Genomic DNA, 6,783 nt, shown 5'->3' on the forward strand with positions numbered 1-6,783 from the left:
TAAACCTAGCAAATAAATAGCAAATAATCAAACCCTAGCCCCCATTCACCTCAAAATTTCGCTCTCCTCTCTACTCTCCCATCTCCAAAAATCTTCCATCCAACTCTTGTTCTTGCAATCCGTTGAAGTTATTTTCGAGAGTCTCCGACGGATCGCTTCGTTCATCGTTTCTACCGATCCGTTTTTTGTCAAAGAAGGTATATTGCTCACTTTTTATTATCCTATCCGTTTTGACCATGTTCTTGAGTCCTACATGCATGTAGAGGGTGTAGGTTCGATAGATCGCAAGTTTTAACGGGAGGGAAAGTGTGCTTCGTAAGAACTTATTATTTATGGCTTTGTTGTTTGAAATCATGTGAGTTGGATCGATTTATTGGGTGAATAATATGAGTTTGTATGCAAATATGTGTTTGAGGAACGTGTAAGCATGATTATGTGTTTTCGAGCATGAAAAATCGGTGGTTGTGTTGTGGAAGTTTAAAAACCCTATTTTCGAACTTGAACCAGAAATCTGTGATGCACGACCAGTGACTTATGATCTGTATTTAACCCATAAAACGAACGAATTTTGCTATCAAATTTTTACTGAGTAAACTTAAAGGTGTTTTCTGTGTCTCGTGTGAATTTCAGCCTGTTTTATCGAAAAATGAATTTTTAATAAATTTTTGAAGTTGACTGCGCAAATCTGTCTGAAATTGTATGTTCCGACCAGAGAGTTTAATATGTGATATGACTGACTAAATGACTTGATTTCGGTGTGAAAATTTTTCATGTACGAACTTGAATGTGTCTTCTGTATTGTGACCAAAATTTAGCTTCTTTTGAGGTCGGGTGAATTTATAGTAATTTTTACAAAACGGTCGCGCAGTTCTGCCAGTTTTTTGCCTTGTTAAAATAACTCTTATTTTCAAGTTTAAAATTATTGTATGATGCATGTATGTCCAAGGAACGTGTCTAAATGGTGTAAGCACTTGTGACAAGTTGTAATGCGATACGTGTGTCTTCACACCTTTTTGACTATGTTGGGTTGGGGGATTGAGAAAGACGATAAGAGAGAGACGATAGGACATGCATAGTAATATGTTGAAGTGTGAGACTGACTTATGTTGTCGTTGACAAGGGTGTTGTGTATTCGTGAACTCGAGGATCGAGAGTTGCTAAGTTGGGTTGTGAATCGCTAAGCGATCGAGGTGGGTTTTCTTTTCAAACCTTTTTACTTTTCTGAAAAATATTATGTGGCGATATAAGGGTGGTTTAACTGTTATGTCATGCCATGTTGTTTTTTTTATGAGATTGTGTGCCTGAGCTCTGTCCTTTGGGATATACTGACTCAGACTTTCAAGCTGATCAGGACTCGAGAAAATCTACTTCAAGATATGTGTTCACCTTAGGAGGTGGAGCCGTAATTTGGAAGAGTGTGAAGCAGAAATGCATCGCGGACTCGACCATGGAAGCCGAGTATGTGGCCGCTTCGGAGGCTGCAAAAGAGGCTGTATGGTTCAAGAACTTCCTTATGGATTTAGGTATGGTTTCGAATCTGCCCAAGAGCATCACCATTTATTGTGACAATTCTGGTGCTGTGACAAACTCGAAAGAACCAAGAGCTCACAAAGCGAGCAAACACATAGAGCGGAAGTATCATATCATCGGGGATATAGTGCAGAGAGGAGACATACAAGTGGTCAAGATTGCGTCAGAGAACAACCTGGCAGATCCTTTTACAAAGGCTTTGGCTGTGAAACCGTTCGAGTGCCACGTTGAAGGGATGGGAGTTTGACTCATTCAAGACCTCAACTCGCTTTAAGTATAAGTGGGAGAAATTTAGACGTGTGCACTACCATTTTGTATACTCGAAAGCTATTTTGAGTATAAGTTGGAGATTGTTAGGGTTTTGTATACTAGAAATCACCTTTCGAGTGATTGGATACTGTAAAACTCTAATTGTTATTTTCTAATATGCAACAGATTATTTTTTGTCATAATGTTGTTATGTTTTACATTTAATGGTTGTTTATTACATATTTAAATGTATAAGCAAACGTAACAAAGTCTAAGTCTTTGTTTTAGTAGACCGGTTGTGGGCGTCGTCCAATTTAAGGTAACACGGTCAGTTCTAAACAAAGAAAAATAAGAATTTCACAACCTAGATAGCCCTAGACTACCTATCGCGAAAGGTTGCAATGTCAGTCCGATTATTTCTAAGCCTTATTGAAATAAGATGACGTTGGTGTGGTATAGCACTGAATGGATCTAACAGCAAGACGAGTCTTTATGCTATCTACTGAAAGACGAGGTCTTGATAATTAATTTTTTAATCAATGTACGTTAGCACTGAGCATACGATACTGAGTATCTACTACTTTGACTTACCAAAGGTGCGGGTTATTCGTCACCCAACGATTCAGGTATATTGGGTAGTGGTGATCATTATCTAGTGGAGCTAGGATTGCTATTACGTTGAATCGTGCGCGAGGAGAGTCTAGTTTGATAACATCCACAAGAGGAGCTCGAAACAAGGTTTTATTATTCGGAACCTAGCTAGTTAGAGTTTAATTACTCTATGAATAATAAATAAGAGTTTCTTGCTAAGTCCACTCTTGGAAATTAAAATATGTTAATTAATTAAGTCCATAGCAGATAATAATTAATTAATGGATGTTTCTATCTTAAGCGCGGGAAATAAATTAAATGCAATTAAAGGAAACCCGGAATACTTGTAATTTCGGATTTGGAAGGCAGTGCAATATTACTTCTGTAGTGGCTGCTTGTAATATTCCAATATAAGCTTATATTAAATTGTGGGTTCAATTTAATTAGTAAAAAGCAAATTGGGTGAGGCCTGATCCAAATTCTTCCTTAGATCCCTGACTGGGCCCAATATGTGACTTATATAAATAGGAGAATAAAGGAGATAGAAAATACACTTTTTTTAATATCAAAATTTTCGTCCCCCTCTAGAGAGAGAGAGTTCGAAATTTGTGTTTCCTCCGTGAGTATTTTCTGTCTGCGTTATTCAAGTCCTAGTACGTTGGTGAGATTTACCCACACAAATATCAGCGTATAGTCCGGGACACCAGTCAGAAGGTCCGAGGTCGAGTACTGAAGATCTTCACGTGGAGAAGACGCAAGCTATCTTCGATTCTTGATCGAATCAACGAGGTAATTTGGCTAACTCCGTAGTATGCATGTTTTAGGGATTTTATATTCTAAAGCATGATTTTAATTCAAGTTATGAGCATGATACATGTGATAATTACGCGAATAGAATTTGTCTAAATAATCTGCTAAATAGATCAAATTTATGTGATCGGTAAATTTATGCACGCTTCCGCTGCCAACCCTTTCATTTGTGTTGTAGCTACCGATTTGTTTCTGTGAATAAAGTCTCCGATCACATTTTCTCTGTGGACGTAGGTGGTAACACCGAACCACGGAAATCCCTGCCTTGTTCGTTTCTTTTAGCTCGTTTGCAACTCGATTTGCCAATCAATCTTCTAATAAATTGGCGCCGTCTGTGGGAAATGAGGATCTTGGGTGATTGATCGGCGCAATGGCTTTTGTAAAGTTCGAGATTGAAAAATTCACCGGCAAGAATGATTTTGGATTATGGCGTCTCAAGGTGAAGGCCATAATGATGCAGCAAGGTCTGTGGGAGATCTTGAACGATGGAAAGGAGCTGCCGCTTGATAAAGCGGATGAGAAGGAGGATGCGAAGGCGCAAGATCTCTAGAATAAGGCGTACAACACGCTGATCCTCAGCCTCAATGATCAAGTGTTGAGGGAAGTATCAAAGGAGGAGACTGCAGCTGCGGTGTGGAAGAAGCTTGAGTCACTCTACATGACCAAGTCTCTCCTAAACAGACTTCATCTGAAACAAATATTGTTCACCTTCAAGATATCGGAAGGAAGGAGCATCTTGGAGCAACTTGAAGAATTTGGTAAATGTGTAGATGATCTTGAAAACATAGATGAGCAGATTAAGGATGAAGATAAGGCGATTATGCTACTGAATTCTTTGCCGAAGTGCTATGAGCAATTTAAAGATGCTATTCTTCTTGGAAGAGATTCAAAGATCACCTATGAGGAAGTATATTCTGCCCTCAAACTCAAGGAGTTCCAGAAATCAGCATTCAAGCCACTGGATCAGGCTGCAGAAAGCCGGAACATCAAAAGTTCATTCTCCAAGAAACAGTTCAAGAAGAAAGGAAATGGAAGCAAGTCCAAGCAAAGTCAGTCTAAAGAGGCTAATGCAAAGGAAACTCGAAGTTGTCACTGGTACAAAAAATCAGGGCACATAAAAAAAACTGCTATGGTTGGAAGATAAAGCAAGCTGCTGAGGCTGAGAAGGGTGCCAACATCGCTGATATCACTGAAGATGCAGAGGCCCTCAACATCACTGAGAAGCACATCATGACTTCTTGGGTGATGGATTGCGGATGTAGCTTTCATGTGACTTCCAAGAAGGCTTGGCTTACTGATATAGAGGAATCCAGTGGATCTGTACTGGTTGGGAACGACCACATCTGCAAGGTGGAGGGGATGGGAAAGATCAGATTCATCATGCATGATGGATCAGTGAGAACTCTCTCTGAAGTGAGGTACATCCCTTCCATTAAAAGAAATCTGATCTCTCTTGGTATGTTAGAAAGAAAGGGAATGAGTTTCTCTTCCTCCGAAGGTTACATGAGGGTTATCAAGAATGGTAAGGTTGTGATGAGAGCAAAGAGGACTAATAGCCTGTACTATCTTGAAGCCAAGGTTGTGTTCAGTGAGCTTAACTTGGCTGAGAAGTTGAGTCTGAAATCTTGGCATCTCAGATTAGGCCATCTTGCTGAATCTGGTCTGAAGGAGTGGGCAAGAAAGGGGTTATCAAGCTTAATGTAGATGAAAGACTTAGCAGCTGTGAGGAATGCATCTTGGGAAAGAGCAAGAAGCAGCCCTTCAAGTCAGCTAAGCACAATTCTGGATCACCAATGGACTATGCTCACAGTGATATCTGGGGGCCTTCTTCAGTCCAGAGTATAGGTGGAGACAGGTACTTTCTTTCTATAACTGATGATTATTCTAGGAAGTTATGGATTTTCATTATGAGAGAGAAGTCAGAGGCCTTCAAGAAGTTCCAAGAATGGTTTGCAGAGGTTGAACTGGAGAAGGGCAGATGCTTGAGGTGTCTCAGAACAGATAACGGGTTAGAGTTCCTGTCATCTGAGTTTGATCAATTTTGTAAAGAGAAATGGATCAAGAGGCATAGGGTTGTTCCCAACAACCCACAGCAGAATGGAGTTGCTGAAAGGGCCAACAGGACAGTGTTGGAGAGAGTAAGATGTATGCTATTCTCATCTGGAATGGCCAAGAGTTTCTGAGCAGAGGCTGCATCCACAACTGCAGTGCTTATCAACAAGTCTCCATCATCAGCTCTTGATTACAGCACACCTCATGAAAAGTTGTATGGATCTGCAGGAGATTACTCAAAGTTGAGGACTTTTGGTTGTAGAGCTTATGCTCATGTCAGACAGAGCAAGCTGGAACCTAGAGTTGTCAAATGTGTGATGATAGGTTACCAGAAAGGGGTGAAGGGATACAGGCTGTGGTCCACAGAGCCTGGGGGTTCAAAGGTTGTTGTGAGCAGAGATGTAGTGTTTAAAGAAGATGAGATGCCTTTTCTAAAGAAGAGCAAAGATACTACTCAGTTTGAGGTGGAGCTTCCTGAGAATGAAGATGAAGTTGTTGATGCTGGGCATGAGGAAAGATCAGCTAGAGTTGACAGTAGCCCACTGGATCAGAATGAAGCCCAGACAACAAGAAATGACCCTCCACTCAGAGCCAAATCAAAAAGGCAGACTAAGCTTCCATCCAGATTTAATGACTATGACATGATGTATTATGCATTGTGTGTAGCAGAAGAAATAGAGTATCATGAGCCATCAACCTACAAAGAGGCAATGAGAAGTCATGAGAAGGATAAGTGGATGAAAGCAATGCAAGAATAGATTGATTTGCCCTTTTGAGCCACTGATCGGACCGCCTGGGCAGTCTCTTGGGCTGCTCTCGGCTGAAATGAAACTGTCCAACCTGAACCCAAACTACCCTAGTCCGGAGGTTGCCCAATTCATGGCTGCTGCTGCAGCTGCTTCACCACAGCCAATGTCCGTCATGTCCCCGTAGCCGTCGGCGCTGCTCACGCGTAGATCGCCGTCCTCAGCCACATCATGCTGAACTGCTTTTGCTGTCTGGCCGCTGCCTTGCGTCGCTGAACTGCTGCCCGATTGTTAATTCAAGCAGTCGAAGTTGTTCTCTCAATTCTCTTTCAGCGAACTCGCGTTGTGACTGATTCTTGATGCCACAAGCGCGACAATTTGATTCGAACAAATAAAATGCACGATAACAGTTAAAACAAATTACAAGAAGGAGTTATCAAGTAATTATTCATGCAATCATTATTTGGGAATCAAAATTCTCGCAAACATCATGTAATCATTATATCATGACTACATACATTGAATATTGGCGTGTGCTGCTGCCGCTCAAACCCTAGCTTAGCAAATCGGCGTGTGCTGCTGCCGCTCAAACCCTTCTTCGTGTTCTTTGCGTTTATCACTATTGAAACGATACAAATAACAACACGAAGCGAAGAAGCTAATGCATTCAAGCAATTACATAACATGAAATTAATCCATATAATCAGAGCCAAAAATTGGCTCTGATACCAATTGCTGGGATTTGGTGCCCCTTGCACAGCGGAAGACATGCATTCACAAATAAATCATACATATGGATCTATTT

The sequence above is a fragment of the Salvia splendens genome, chromosome 10, assembly GCF_004379255.2.
Source record: "Salvia splendens isolate huo1 chromosome 10, SspV2, whole genome shotgun sequence".
Taxonomy (NCBI): Eukaryota; Viridiplantae; Streptophyta; class Magnoliopsida; order Lamiales; family Lamiaceae; genus Salvia; species Salvia splendens.